This window comes from Xenopus laevis, chromosome 8S (assembly GCF_017654675.1).
Source record: "Xenopus laevis strain J_2021 chromosome 8S, Xenopus_laevis_v10.1, whole genome shotgun sequence".
In the NCBI taxonomy this organism is placed as follows: Eukaryota; Metazoa; Chordata; class Amphibia; order Anura; family Pipidae; genus Xenopus; species Xenopus laevis.
The window spans coordinates 97,306,774-97,322,324 of NC_054386.1; the positions used below are offsets into that span (position 1 = coordinate 97,306,774).

General features: G+C 40.6%; 1 protein-coding gene across 1 annotated transcript in view; it reads left to right on the forward strand.

The window, feature by feature from the left end:
* The window catches only part of ntrk1.S (neurotrophic receptor tyrosine kinase 1 S homeolog), a 61,310-nt gene that overhangs the window by 8,110 nt on the left and 37,649 nt on the right, over window positions 1-15,551 (forward strand). The gene's annotated exons all lie outside the window — the stretch shown is intronic.

Below are 15,551 nucleotides of genomic sequence, written 5' to 3' on the forward strand. Positions count from 1 at the left end.
CCCCCTGCCTCCGTGGAGTTTACAATCTAAGCCCCTATCACATTGGCACACGAGGATCAGTTGTATCAGGGGGCAATTAACCTGCCTGAGTGTTTCTGCATGAGGATTAGCTTGGGAGGAGAAGAGCAATGAAATGATAAGAGAGCCCTACACTGACCCATCAGCGCTATGACACTGACTGGGATCCATAATTATGAACAAGGAACAAGGAGCTTCATTATTATTGTAATTTGAAAAGTCAACTGCAGGAAGGATTTTTTTCTAAAGGAAAATGGGTTCATGGAGATGCCACCTTAACAAAACGAGGCTCCATTTCGGTTCCCAGTCTTCCGGTTAAGGATAGAACTCCACAAGCGTTTTTCATTGGATAGAAGCCCTCCGACTAAATGCACACGACAAGTCGGATGGAGACGCAGTCGTCAAGATTCTAATTGGACTGAATGAAACGTTGCAGGTAAAACCTACATTACATCCGACGCAACTGTCGGGTGTGGACGCAGAAAGCAGCTTCTTCATCCGACAGTCGGACGGTGTAGTAGTTACCTCCAACTTTTCATTCAGTCCAATTATATCCTGACGTGTGCGACTCCTGACTTGTCACGTGCGTATTGTCGGCGGGCGCTCGTTGAGTTCTACCCTAGGAATCCCTTGTTTTTTTTGCCTTCGGAACATGTATCTCTTCCACTTGCATAAATAAATCCAACAAAGGCCTCCCCAGGCAGCAGTAAATGCCATTGAGCCTGTCAGATAAAGGGTAATTAGCCCTACTCTGTGTGATGCCAGACTCCCGAATGTACTTCTAGAGGCACATTTATACTGCAGAGCTCTGCTCACCCTTTCTTTTCTCTGCACTGCTGGTTCTGTCTCTTGAAACAATATAGCAGAAGCCACCTGATTAACAGACCCATGGAGTAGCATGCAAGGCATTGTGTAAGAGCTGCATTCTACCTCGTTGCTTCATGAGTCAGAACCAAGAGTGCAGATATTGATTTTAGCAGCAATCTCACTTTACTAACTTTAAGGGGCACATTTACTAAGCTCGAGTGAAGGATTCAAAGTAAAAAAAAATTCAAAGTATTTTTTTGGGTACTTCGACCATCGAATAGGCTACTAAGACCTTTGACTACGACTTCGATTCGAATGTTTCGAACTAAAAATCGTTCGACTATTCGACCATTCGATAGTCGAAGTACTGACTACATACTGCAGTTTAAACCGACTGAGGTACAATGTTAGCCTGTGGGGACCTTCCCCATCACTTTTCTAAGGTTTTTTTGATCGAAGGAAAATCCTTCGATCGATCGATTAAAATCCTTGGAATTGTTTGATTCCAAGGATTTCATCGTTTGATCGAAGGATTTCCTTTGATCGTAGGATTTGCGGTAAATACTTCGAATTCGTGGGATTTAACTTCGAGGGTTTATTAACCCTTGATATTCGACCCTTAGTAAATATGCCCCTAAATGTGTAATGATTGTATATTGGAAAGTTGCTCTTATTATTTGGGGCTTATATCCCCTTTAATAATTAAGCAGAGACCCGGCTGTGGTTAATTACTATTAATATTAATGGCACTTTTCTAAAAACCCTTGTATTATCAGTTCTCTTGCAGATCCTGTATGCAGGATCCTATAAAATCTATAACTTTATTATAATGGGAGATACCATTGTATAGACGTGTTATTATTGGCTCTACTGTTTTTCAGATACTTTATCAGGATCCTATAAAATCTATTACTTTATTATAATGGGAGATACCATTGTATAGACGTGTTATTATTGGCTCTACTGTTTTTCAGATACTTTATCAGGATCCTATAAAATCTATTACTTTATTATAATGGGAGATACCATTGTATAGACGTGTTATTATTGGCTCTACTGTTTTTCAGACACTTTATCAGGATCCTATAAAATCTATTACTTTATTATAATGGGAGATACCATTGTATAGACGTGTTATTATTGGCTCTACTGTTTTTCAGATACTTTATCAGGATCCTATAAAATCTATTACTTTATTATAATGGGAGATACCATTGTATAGACGTGTTATTATTGGCTCTACTGTTTTTCAGATACTTTATCAGGATCCTATAAAATCTATTACTTTATTATAATGGGAGATACCATTGTATAGACGTGTTATTATTGGCTCTACTGTTTTTCAGATACTTTATCAGGATCCTATAAAATCTATTACTTTATTATAATGGGAGATACCATTGTATAGACGTGTTATTATTGGCTCTACTGTTTTTCAGACACTTTATCAGGATCCTATAAAATCTATAACTTTATTATAATGGGAGATACCATTGTATAGACGTGTTATTATTGGCTCTACTGTTTTTCAGATACTTTATCAGGATCCTATAAAATCTATTACTTTATTATAATGGGAGATACCATTGTATAGACGTGTTATTATTGGCTCTACTGTTTTTCAGACACTTTATCAGGATCCTATAAAATCTATTACTTTATTATAATGGGAGATACCATTGTATAGACGTGTTATTATTGGCTCTACTGTTTTTCAGATACTTTATCAGGATCCTATAAAATCTATTACTTTATTATAATGGGAGATACCATTGTATAGACGTGTTATTATTGGCTCTACTGTTTTTCAGATACTTTATCAGGATCCTATAAAATCTATTACTTTATTATAATGGGAGATACCATTGTATAGACGTGTTATTATAGGCTCTACTGTTTTTCAGATACTTTATCAGGATCCTATAAAATCTATAACTTTATTATAATGGGAGATTCCATTGTATAGACGTGTAATTATTGGCTCTACTGTTTTTCAGATACTTTATCAGGATCCTATAAAATCAATAACTTTATTATAATGGGAGATACCATTGTATAGACGTGTTATTATCGGCTCTACTGTTTTTCAGATACTTTATCAGGATCCTGTAAAATCTATTTCTTTATTATAATGGGAGATTCCATTGTATAGACTTGTTATTATTGGCTCTACTGTTTTTCAGATACTTTATCAGGATCCTATAAAATCTATAACTTTATTATAATGGGAGATACCATTGTATAGACGTGTTATTATCGGCTCTACTGTTTTTCAGATACTTTATCAGGATCCTATAAAATCTATTATTTTATTATAATGGGCGATACCATTGTATAGATGTGTTATTATTGGCTCTACTGTTTTTCAGATACTTTATCAGGATCCTATAAAATCTATAACTTTATTATAATGGGAGATACCATTGTATAGAAATGTTATTATTGGCTCTACTGTTTTTCAGATACTTTATCAGGATCCTATAAAATCTATTACTTTATTATAATGGGAGATACCATTGTATAGATGTGTTATTATTGGCTCTACTGTTTTTCAGATGCTTTCTCAGTCACTGACTTCACAGCTTATTGGAGTGGGGAGGGGTATCAGCAAGGGTGGGTTTTTGATGGTTGTTGACCCGATTAATTTTTTTAATCATTAAATCGATGACTTTGATTTTTCTAGAGGAAAATTAATGGGAAGTGACCCAGTTTGAAGCCTTAAAGGCACAGACAATACAAGATGAACAGGACATGGACGTCCAACAGACTGATTGGAAGGGATAGCCCAGTAGCACATGTTTGATTGGTGGATATGTTGGTCTGGTTTTAATGATGGGCCGTATCTGTCAATCTGGAAGGGCAACATAGAGGATATCAGTTAAAAAAAATAACTGATTGTGCTGACAGTGTTCCTTTGTATAGTGACCATGTTCAGTGGATTTTAATGTGATTAGACAAACTGATTCCCCCCTACTTTAGAATTCCCCCTGTCAGTTTCAAGACCTGTATATAAAATAATCCCTCCAGTGCACAAGTACATTGTTATGGGTCTCCTTATGTTGTTAAACCCAAAATCACAACAGGTGCCTAACAATCTGGCACTGCCCAGTGACTTTAATTCAGGGGTGTCCAACCCGCGGCCCAGGATGGATATGAGTGCGGCCCAGCTTGAACTTCCGCCAATCTAGGAAACGTCACGTTGCAATGTCACACACAGAGAGCGTATGTACACGGTCGCTAATTGTGTGCATATGTGCTTTAAATTTTGCATGGGGTGTGCCGTGTGTGGCTTCCTAGAGCAGGAAAATCGCTTAACAAGTGAGCGTTCGGTTACTTACGAAGGCAGGTAAGCATTCTTCAGCGGCATCGCCCGCTATGCTAGGGATATTTGCAGCGCCTACATTTGTGAGCAATTTTTTTCAAGAATGAACACACTAAGGTGCAGATTTATCAAGGGTCGAAGTGAAAATTCGAAAGTAAAAAAATTCGAATTTCAAGCTATTTTTGTGTAATTTGACTACTCGAATATCGAAATTTATCATGTACTGTCTCTTTAAAACTTCGACTTTGACCATTTGCCGAACTGCCAAATTGCTGTTTTAGCCTATGGGGAACCTATAGGAAAGGAGCCCCCCTATAAGATATATTGGATCTAACTGTCAGTGAATATCTGACACCCAACTGCTGCATGAAGAGAGAATGAAGAGAAACAGATGTTGAGAGAGGAATAGTGAACATAAACTTGATTATTTCAGAAACAACGCAGAATATTTCACTGATTGTATTTAGAACATTTCTTACTTCAGTATGAGGAATCTTATATTGAATTTTCATTTTCGCGATAGTTCCCCTTTAAGATGGGTGGGGGCGGCATGGAGTAGGAGGTAGGGCAAAAGGAGAGTTGTGGGGGTGTGTCTAACAGATTGGCACCCCCCATGATTTAGGGTGTAGCTGTCTTTTATAATAGGGCTTTTTGCTGGCCCGGATTTGTGGCGAGGCTACATAGGCCCGGGCCTAGGGCGGCACATTTTTGGGGGCGGCATCCCGCCCAGCCACTCTGTGGGGAGCCTGTGCTTTTGCGCCAGAGTGTGGTAGTGCGGACGGGTGCTAGAACCGCGCAGAGCGCACGGCCTAGGGGTGCCCGCCCAGCGAATCCGGTGCCGGCTTTTTGTCTCCAAAGAAATAAATCTCAAGCAATGTTCACATGCAACATTTTACAAGGAATGGAGATGCACTTCATGGGATTAGTACCAGTGAGTCTGACTTTACAGCCACGCCTGATCTGGTGCTTGGGATGAGAGTAGGGTTGCCACATGGCCGGTATTTTATCGGCCTGGTTGGTATAAATTATGGTTGGTCCCAATGTTATTAATAGGGAAAAATGATAAATATATAGGAAGGCCGGTATTCTTTTCCAGAAAAGGTGGCAACCCTACGTGAGAGTGATGTGTACGCCCAATACTTTTGGGGTATCAACTAGAACCCCTTTTTTCAGCAATGATGGCAATGAAAACCATATTAAATCCTTTATGCTGGGCAGAGATTCTTTGTCACGGTCGTAAACTTTGAAATGAACTGGAATGGAACGGATATTAAATATTAATGAAGGAACTGAGACGGAGGTGGGGGTTGACTGGAAAATAAACTTAGTGGGCTAAAGTGACCCTTGCCTTTCCTTAATTTGTTTCATGAATCATTAAACTCACATCCCTGTGGATCCAGCCCATGTGCCCAGTCTCTCCCTGGCTTTGTTCTGCACCCCAGGGCTGTGTTCTCACGTTAACCTTCTTATGAAGCCTAAATGAAAAGGGTGACCTGTAAATCCTCATTAACTGCTCTATTAGCAAGCCGCTGTATTAATTAGGAGCTCGGCTTGTTTGATCTTCCTTGGCTGTGATGAGAGAGACTGGAAGGTCTTTAGCCAATGACATTAGCGATGTAGAGAGCAGCATGGTTTCCATTAGACTGCTGGTCAGCTCACAGACTGTCAGAGATTATAATCCTCCCTAATTTATAGGACAGGGGTTAACGAGGCTGGAAATTGCTTACATCTTTCAGATCTTTGTTTCAGATAGGAAAAAGGATCAACAAGTTTCAAATAACCAAAGTCAATCTATACTGTATGCCTGGCAATGTGTAGGGAGAGAAAGAGAACCTATACTAACATGTGTATTTGGCACTTTACACTGTGTCCATTCAACTGGTTAGATAATCCGTGTATGGGCACTTTATTCAGTATATAACTGAGGCAGCTATACAGTGGATAATAGTCTCTGGGAAAGGAGTGTGACTGTGGGATAGCAGGTATAGTAGGAAGAGATGGTGCCTATAGTAACAGTGGGATAATAGTCTCTGGGAAAGGAGTGTGACTGTGGGATAGCAGGTATAGTAGGGAGAGATGGTGTCTATAGTAACAGTGGATAATAGTCTCTGGGAAGGGAGTGTGACTGTGGGATAGCAGGTATAGTAGGGAGAGATGGTGCCTATAGTAACAGTGGATAATAGTCTCTGGGAAGGGAGTGTGACTGTGGGATAGCAGGTATAGTAGGGAGAGATGGTGCCTATAGTAACAGTGGGATAATAGTCTCTGGGAAGGGAGTGTGACTGTGGGATGGCAGGTATAGTAGGGAGAGATGGTGCAAATGAACCCAATTCATTTACTGATGAATTGCCACATGGGTTGATAATACTATTCAGCTTCAGAGTCCTGGTGGTTTAGACTTTTCCTTTCAGTGGGAGCTCATAGCTCAGCATTCTATGACCAGTTGTGTAATGCTATGTAATATTTACTTTGCAATGACGTCTAACATTAAACACAAGCTCCAGAAGTGTAGGATATGGATTTTGGATAAAGATGTGGGAGCCCAACTTTACATAAACCATATGAGCATTGAGTGTGAATCGTACAGAAGAAAGCCACCTAGCAGCAGGGTTAAAAGATGTCAGTAACACGTGTTGTACTCAGAATACAGCAGTATATTGTATTTACACAAGGAAGCTTGGGGAGTTTCGAGCAGCATCGACCCAAGAGCAGCCAAGTTTAATCACTGCTTCTAATCGAGTCCCAACAGCATTAGAGGCTATTAGAGCTAATCTGCTTTCTGCTAAAAGGTTCTGCTCCCAGGAAAGGTCTGTGTAACTCAGCACCTAGTTCTCTGCCTTAATTCTCCCATGTGCACAGAGCTTACATTCTATTACTGGTTATTGCTGCCGTTGCTTCTTACAGGAACAACTAATTAGTTACAGGTGTCAGGACTCACAGGGGCCAACGTCAAGTTACAATTAGGGCTCTTACACATGAGCGTTCTGACCTGCGCTCCCCTGCGTTCCGTTATTTGGCGTTCAGCCGCAGGGGAGCGCAGGAATAGACGCATGTCATTATTTGAAATGGGGCTGTACTCACTCAGGCGCGTGTAGGCGCCGAACGCAGGAAAAATGCAGCATGTTGCGTCTGAACCTGAGTGAGTACAGCCCCATTTCAAATAATGACTTGCGTCTATTCCTGCGCTCCGCTCCGGCTGAACGCCAAAAAATGGAACGCAGGGGAGCGCAGGTCAGAACGCTCATGTGTAAGAGCCCTTAGGATCACTGGGGCCTATAAATGTAATGATAACCAATTAATTAGGAAGATAATAGGGCAGCCCATGTCCCCATCCCTATAGAAGTTTAATATTTGAACCTCAAATAGCAAACAGATATCTTTTAAGTATTTTTTGGGGCACAGACAAGTTAGCAATTTGCCGGCACTCCTACATATTGGTTAATGACACCACTCTGGCTACTGGTTAAAAAAATGTATATGTATTTTTTACGTAACATAGTAACATAATAATATAGTAAGTTAGGTTTAAAAAAGACACACATCCATCAAGTTCAACCTTAAGTCTATATATAACCTGCCTAACTGCCAGTTGATCCAGAGGAAGATGAAAAAAAACCCATTTTAAGCCTCTACAATTTGCCCCAGAGGGGAAAAAATTCCTTCCTGACTCCAAAATGCAATGGGACCAGTCCCTGGATGAACTTGTACTATGAGCTATCTCCCATATCCCTGTATTCCCTCACTTGCTAAACACCATCCAACCCCTTCTTAAAGCTATCTAATGTATATCACTACCCTAATGTCTTTTGATGTTCAGAGATTAAATGTAGTAGATCAGACATGTTAAACTTGCATGAGTTTGCGCTGCTACTTGGTCTGTATTTTACCAGTAAAATTTCAGCCAAGGCTGGGACCCGGTATTGAAAATGTAATGGCAATGTTTTTGACTGTAAATTTATATTCCCTACTTGATTTGTCCACAACTGCCACCAATCAGGCCCAATTCCCTATTTCAGCTTCCTCTGTGTCCCAATTGCATCTATAACCATGCCCTACCCAAATCTCACTAAATATGCCATCTTTGGTCACGGTTTGCCCCTCATATTCCCAATCCTTTTGGGACTATCTCATCCCTGGACATAAATTTTGATCTATTTATAAGAGGAAGTCAGAAGTGGCCAAGAGCGGCCTCGGAGAAGATAAACAGATCTAAACAGAGAGATAGAAGATAATTAAGTGTATGACAGATTTGGGCAGATAGGACCTGTCAGTTTGTTCCAGTCATTTGAATTGTCGAAATATGTTGCCACAGAAACTGAACTGCTCTTTTGGAACTTCAATGTTCTTCTGGAAACTAAGGTCCATCAACTAATTTCTCAAAGGATCTTAGTATCCAACAGTTCTTAATTAATTGCAGCACCAGTTTTCCTTTTAGCAAGACCCAACAATGAAATGTGGAACAGCCCAAACAACAATCCCATGGAACATCTTCCAGAATAGATCCTGCTTAGCCAAGGAAACACTCACGTCCTACTCCTTTATCCATTATCCTTGACCTGTCTCTAACTGTTCACAAGCTGAAGCTCATTTGCTATGTACTGTATCATCATCTGCTGCACCTTCAGAGGTCTGTCCCATGAATAAATTAACATATAAACCTTTCTGTAAAAGCAAAACATTTTCATTTTTCCACTGACCTTGCCACCTTTCAGCTCCAGAGATAAAAACTCTAATGATTATTTTTCCTTTAAGCATGTATCTCTCCATAACCCCTTAATGTACACAATAATACGATTCCTCTCTCCATACCTCTCCCAGTAGATAGTACAGTGATGAAATGGTACCTGGGATGGAATTGTGACGATGTAAGCATTAGGGGAAACTCAATTAGCAGGATAATGTCAGACAGTAGGGAGGTAGGTTGCTTGAGTTTGCTATTAGCGCTCTCCTTCATGAGGAGCAAGTACTACTGAAACATGTCTTGACTAATGGGTGGACAGGGAAGCGATAAATCAGCTGGACGCCAACTCATCTTCTAGTAAGATGTTTTGGGATGACACAAGCCACTCCCAATGATATTGATTTGAAGATGATTATCTTATCTATATATGGTTCATATATTCTTCAAGCCACTATGGTCTTCAGAACATATGATGACTCAAATAATAAATATATTTTCAAAACGATTTAAATAACAATTTTAACAAAAATCTCGCCCGTCAGTAGTGATGGGCGAATCTGTCCCGTTTTGCTTCACCGAACAATTTGTGAAACGGCAAAAAAAATTGCAAAATGCATTGAAGTCAATGGCTGTCAAAATAATTTTGACGTGCAACAATTTTTGACCCAGACGAATATTATGCAAAAATATTAGTGGGCGGCGAAGCGTGGAAAGTCGCCTCAAAATTACATTTATTGACCAAATCGTGGAATAGTTTAACATTTATGATTGGTCTGTTCTAAGATCATATCTTCTATTCAAGTGTCTAGCCTAGTGCAAGGTTCTCCAACTCACACTTGTATGGCTCCTTTCCAAATCTTGTGAGGCCCGAGTGAGCACCTTGACCCCCCCTATTTTTTTAAAATCGAATAAACACTAAGGGGCCGATTCACTAAGGGTCGAATATCGAGGGTTAATTAACCCTCGATATTCGACTAGGAATTAAAATCCTTCGACTTCGAATATCGAAGTCGAAGGATTTAGCGCAGATAGTTTGATCGAACGATCGAAGGATTCGAAGGATTTAAATCCAACGATCGAAGGAATATCCTTCGATCAAAAAAAGTTAGCCAAGCCTATGGGGACAGTTTTTTTTAAAGAGACAGTACTTCGACTATCGAATGGTTGAATAGTCGAGCGATTTTTACTTCGAATCCTTCGATTCGAAGTCGTAGTCGTAGTCGAAGGTCGAAGTAGCACATTCGATGGTCCAAGAAGCCCAAAAAAAACTTCGAAATTTGAAGTTTTTTAACTTCGAATCCTTCACTCGAAGTTAGTGAATCGGCCCCCTAATTTTACAATGTTTGCTTATTTACTAAAGAACTGAAATCTAAAAAAAGTTGAAAAACTTGAATTGAAAACATCTCTTACATTTTGCAGAGGACAACTTCTGTTGACTTCTCCATGACCTTGGCAGCTTTAAGATGGCAAATATTTTTGCCTTAAAATAAATCTCTAAAATTCAAGTTTCAGTAAATCAAAACAAATAAATTTGAGTTTGAATCATGGTAAAAATGTGAATTCCATTGTTGAAAAATGAGCCCCTTGGCATTCCATCATAGACTTGGGATAATTGTACAACTGATGGCAATCTTAGCCAAGACCTGGAATACATGTTATCTCAAAGGGGTGCTATTCTGGGTAAGGTTAGTCTAAGTAACCAATAAATACAAAACAATAAGAGGTTTGCTTTGAAACAGCTGACCAATAAATGGAACCTGATGATTCACTGCTGTTGGGTTGACCTCATCCAAACTTTGAAACCTCTTTATTAGTGAACCCTCTTACAGTAAGAGTGGAGACGTGAAAGGCTGGGAAAACAAAGAGAAGTCAAGAGTCTAATCCACCCTGTGCCTTTCCGGAATCTCCAGAGAGAGTTGGCTGTGATTCAGTAACAAACACAACAGGATTGCCAAGGGCATTGTAAATAACTGCTGGGAATAAGTCTTTTATGAATATTTAATCACCTGTAATTTACATTGATGTACTTATATACCATGATTGAATTAAAATACCCCACTGCTAATAAGGGCTCTCTCTCTATCTAATATAAATATAACTTGCTCGGTTTTAACAATTCCTGGAATAGTAAAGGGCCAGCTTTCTCCTGAGCTTTACTTGTTCATTCCCATCTGTACGGCCGGTTGATGTTTATCAGGTTGCAAATAGCGGTGATGAGAAGAAGCAATTTGTGAGCAATTGAATCAAGGCAATTGCATGTAGTTATGTAGCGGCGTAACTAGGAACGACTAGGTCCCAAACCTTTAACAAGATTAGATATTGAAATTAAGGAGCATGTTTATCAAGGAGTAGAAACAGAGTTCAACCCCAGAGGATACATTATCCAACCATCTACTTACTTGAATTCTTAAAGTCAAATTTATCATTGGGTGAAAATATGGTTCACTCTATAATTGTGCCACCAGGAATTGTATGCAAGGTGAACTGTGGTGAGCTCTATTGTTCCTTTTTGATAAATATGCAGCCAACCAAGCCCTTGATACCCCTGAATCTCCCAGGAGCAACGGGATCAATTGGAACTATCCTGTCTGTAGTTGTTGAAGCAAAAACTCACCTAAATGAGGTCGGTTAGTGATGTATAGGTCAAAACATTTTTGACCTGCACTGCCCCTAACCTACGCTTACACCAACATGAGTCTGATCTATCCTGCTGCATTAAGTTGTGGCCATCAGAAACGTGGGTTGTGACACGGAGGTTAGGATGAAGGAGCTGGCAGAGAGTTAGACTCACAGCCCACCAGCAACCCACTGGAGGGGCAACCAGTTGTCCTGAACCTGCCCAACCTATGGGTAAACCTGCAGATCCTGCACATTTTAGGCTAACCCGGTCATCACTAGTGTTTATCTATTCATTATAATCTGTCTATCTACTGTATGTTTGTCCATTGTATATCTATGTTCTGGTCTGTCTGTCTATCTGTCTGTGTTTTTCTGCCCAGTCCATCTGTCTGCACATCTACATATACAAAGACAAAAAAGGTTCTGCATTCCCAAAGATTATACATATATATTATACATCTATAATAGCTTGGGTTATGATTCCCAGTAGGCTGAGACAGGGCTCATATGGAATTGAGAATACAAGGGATGATCCATCATAGTGAAGAAATATTGTTGTCTAAAATAATATGCCAAATGAAATCCCCTACCCCCATGTAGATGGTCACAGACTATACTCCTGTTCTGCCCTGATGTCACCCCCGGCCATCCATCGTATTGACAGAAGCAATAACTCCGTGATTCCAAGTGAGGAGTGTGTGTGTGTGATATGGAGTCGCCATTAATCCCAGGCAATGTTTTCATTTAGTCGAACAGATTCAAGTGCAGTAAGAGGCATACGGCGCAGAAGGTGACAGAGATGGGAGCCCATCACTTTACACAAGGAACGATGAGCTCATGGTGAAAGCAGACACCCACTTCATTAAAAGAACACACATCAGGGGTGGGGGGCTAGTGTTCGCTCTGGAGGCTGAGGGGACAACCATGAAATTTAATAGCCATCTGAGAGGCTTGTCATCTGTCTACACAGGCCGATGCAGAAGTTTGGGCCATATGATTGGGAAAACAGCCAGTTAGGAGATATTTATATATATATATATAAACAAGAGCCATGCTTAGTGATGTCATATGTATCACATGACTCACTGAAACTTGTGTTTTATCATAAATAATGTACCCCCTGTTGTAATATATGAAAATATTCCATGACCTTTCTAAAGATTTCAACCTTGTCATGGTGACTTCTAATATATAATGGGGAGACTTTATTCACTATATGACTAACTGGCATATAATTAATATATTTGGCTTATGGATAAGATCAATCAGAAACTGATATAATTGCCATATTTTTTGGCCTCCAGAAGCCTGAATTACTAAGATGACTCACCAAAAGGAGCCTTAATAAGTTGCAATATTATGCACTTCCATAAAGAAAAGATGGCAGCACAACTGGCTCTCCATAGTGATATTCAAGTAGCTTTAGCTCCAAGAATTGGGTTCTCTGAACGAAAAAATAATTGCTCTTCTGTTCAAAATTTTGAACAGAAAAAAAAAAGCTATTGCCATCATAGTGAGTCCTGGGGTTGCACAACTGGTATTTCAAATTTGTCTTTTTGTTGGTTTTTCAATTATTTGCCTTTTTACTTCGCCTTTCTGCTAAGTCCGATTAAAATCGAATAAGTTTGCACGGGTCAAGGAAATACTTTTATAATGTAACTTGAAGAAGAAGAAGCAGTTAAGCAGTTCACTGGCCCCCGACTCAAAGAGGTCTTGGTTTGATTCATGTATCAACTCCTGTTGGCCTTGGACAAATCACTAAGTTTTCCTGTGCCTCGGGCATTAAAGGGATGCTGTCATCACATAAATACCTTCTTTTATTTGCTATTCCATTTCTACACAAGGCTTTGGCCTGTGGCACAACAATTAACCCTGAGGTGTCCTCATGAAGTACTATGGAGGTCAAGTGAGGACCTCTCAGCAATTCCCCTTTTCAGGATGGTAGACAAGATGCCCTATGTGCCATAGGGTTGCTTTTAGGGTTTGATATTATATATTATCATATTTCCCCAGATGAATGAATCTTATTATTTGTTTAAAATAGGGCTTTATGGAAAACACTGGTGGACACAATCAGTGTAAAGCCTCTGGCTGTAACAAAAGGGCCCTCAGTTATTATTCACCATCAACTTGGATTTACATAGCAAGTGCCCCTAGGCCAGTCGTTCATCACCCATCCCCTCCCTTTTATTTGCTCAGATTTTCAGCATCGGGATGGGAGCAATGGGGATTGGCGCACAGGAAATTAAAAAAATCTTCTGCGCATCCCCAGTGTTTCTGAACCAATGTGAGTGCCGCCCTAGGCCCGGGCCTTGGTGGCCTTTCCACAAATCCGGGCCTGATCCAAATCCGATTTGTATAGGTTTATTTTTGTTGGGGGGAGGTTGTTTGGAATGTAAGAAGACCACCATGCTGAAACAGAAGACTATTGAGGACCCCTGTGTCCTGATGGGTAGGGATGTCGCGGACTGTTCACCCGCGAACTAATTCGCGCGAACATCGACCGTTCGCGTCCGCCGAATGTTCGCGAACGTCGCGCGACGTTCGCCAATTTGGGTTCGCCTTAGCTGGCGCTTATTTTTGCCCTCTCACCCCAGAGCAGCAGATACATGGCAGCCAATCAGGAAGCTCTCCCTCCTGGACCACCCCCACACCCCTGGACCACTCCCCTTCCATATATAAACTGAAGCCCTGCAGCGTTTTTTCATTCTGCCTGTGTGTGCTTGGAAGAGCTAGTGTAGGGAGAGAGCTGTTTAGTGATTTGAGGGACAGTTGATAGTAACTTTGCTGGCTAGTAATCTACTTGATACTGCTCTGTATTGTAGGGACAGAACTCTGCAGGGATTTGAGGGACAGTGAGTTTAGGTTAGTTAGTTTTGCTGACTAGTAATCTACCTTCTACTGCAGTGCTCTGTATGTAGCTGCTGTGGGCACTGCTTCTGATCTCATCTGCTGACTGCTGTAATAACCCAATAGTCCTTGTAAGGACTGCTTTTATTTTCTTTTTTCTTTTTTTTACTTTGCTACTGTAAGAGCCCAGTGCTATTAGTCTAGCTGTGTTGGGGAGTGGGACTGGTGTGCTGCTCCTCCTAGTAGTTCACCACTACCAGCACCAACCAGAGTCAAAATTGTTACAAAGTATCTTATTTGCACCTGTTAGCTGTTCTGAGCTATCTGCCAAAAGCTAATTAAGTTAGAAACTGGTTTTTTTCTGGCTGTTCAGTTCAGAGAAAAGAGGGACTGGTGTGCTGCTCCTCCTAGTAGTTCACCACTACCAGCACCAACCAGAGTCAAAATTGTTACAAAGTATCTTATTTGCACCTGTTAGCTGTTCTGAGCTCTCTGCCAAAAGCCAATTAAGTTAGAAACTGTTTTTTTTCTGGCTGTTCAGTGCAGAGAAAAGAGGGACTTTCCAGTACAAAAGAGGGACAGGGGGTTGAGTGGTCAAAAAAGGGACAGTTGGGAGGTATGCAAGTGCCACCTAGCTGTGTGAGCTTTTTCACATTCTGTCTAAATAACAATAATAATTCCGTGTCCGTAAACATCACCTGAGTGAAGTTTTTACAGCAGCAATAATATATTCCGTATCCACTACTGTATACGTTGCCCTTGCAGGCATTGTTTGCCCAGTCTTTAACCAAGTGCCACCTAGCTGTGTGAGCTTTTTCACATTCCGTGTCCAGAAACATCACCTGAGTGACGTAGTGTGATTTCTGCCCTTTACAGCACAAAACGCAGCGCTGTGTCAACAATGTATTTTTCAGAAACATTTTTGCCCTTGATCCCCCTCTGGCATGCCACTGTCCAGGTCGTTGCACCCTTTAAACAACTTTAAAATCATTTTTCTGGCCAGAAATGTCTTTTCTAGCTTTTAAAATTCGCCTTCCCATTGAAGTCTATGGGGTTCGCGACGTTCGCGAACCGTTCGCATTTTTGACGCAAGTTCGCGAATATGTTCGCGAACATTTTTTCCGCCGTTCGCTACATCCCTACTGATGGGCAGTCGCGACAACTATATTCTCACTCCTGCTGGAAAAGGGGGCACAAAAACAAAGATTAGGCAAAATTGCTCTTCTTAGAATCCATTCACAGTTCAACCTTCAT